The sequence below is a fragment of the Aplysia californica genome, unplaced genomic scaffold (genome assembly GCF_000002075.1).
Source record: "Aplysia californica isolate F4 #8 unplaced genomic scaffold, AplCal3.0 scaffold01109, whole genome shotgun sequence".
Lineage (NCBI taxonomy): Eukaryota > Metazoa > Mollusca > Gastropoda > Aplysiida > Aplysiidae > Aplysia > Aplysia californica.
The window spans coordinates 113,236-114,227 of record NW_004798379.1 but is presented as its reverse complement, the minus strand read 5'-3'; positions in this window follow the sequence as shown (position 1 = coordinate 114,227).

Here is a 992-nt window from a genome sequence, read left to right as displayed (position 1 = left end):
TTTCATTTATATAGCGCATATCCATGCTCAAGAGCTTGCTCTATGCACTTTTCAACTATTATTACCCCTGCAGACCCTCTGAGAACACCCAGAAACATTCTCAGCTTCCGCGGAAGCATACAGTGCAAGCTGCAGATTTCACGCGCTCAAACACTAACAAACTGACAAGATCTTTCACTGTCTATAGCCGGGTACCCATTCCCACCTGGGTGAAGTGAGGAAAACTCGCGTAAAGTGCCTTTCCCAAGGACACAACGTCGGGCCCCTGACGGGATTCAAACCCACGACCTAACGGTTGCGAGTCCGAGAGCCTAACCACTAGGCCACCGACGTGTTTCCTCAAAGGTGATCAAAAGTGCGAGATGAATGATTTGACCAATGAAGTTAGTGTGTTGTAGATATACATACATTTATCATATTTTCAGAAACGAGATTTGTTGATGGGTAACACAATAGATACAAAACGATAATTTATTTCGTTAATACGAACCAAGAGGAACGACAGAAGTTATGTGTAATTTGAGGAACATGAAGCCCACGGACACAAAACCCATCACAATAAGCAAGATAGACAGACAGAGAGAATGGAGAGAAATAAAGAAGGAAAGGGGGACAAACATTGGTGACTCGAACTACCCGCCAACAAACCGGAGAACTAGATCTATTTATAGATGGGTTAGGAGCAGCGAAAAGGAGTTGGACCTTCGAGCAGGATGATCTAATCTAGGTGTTCTAAAAGCAGAATTGGTCGCTTTTAAGCACAGAAGTGTTAACGTTCTCTAACGTTAGAGAATGTATACAAGCTGTCTACGTTCTCTAACGAATTTTTAAAAAGTAACAATATTAAGCCTGTAGGGCCCTATTTGAACTTCCGGGTAAGGCTAGGATACTTTTCAATATTTCTTTTTTTTTATCAAATTGGTTTACATTATGTTGTGTTGTTAGATCTACATCAAATAGGTCCGCCAGTCCACTCATTGAATTGGGTTATT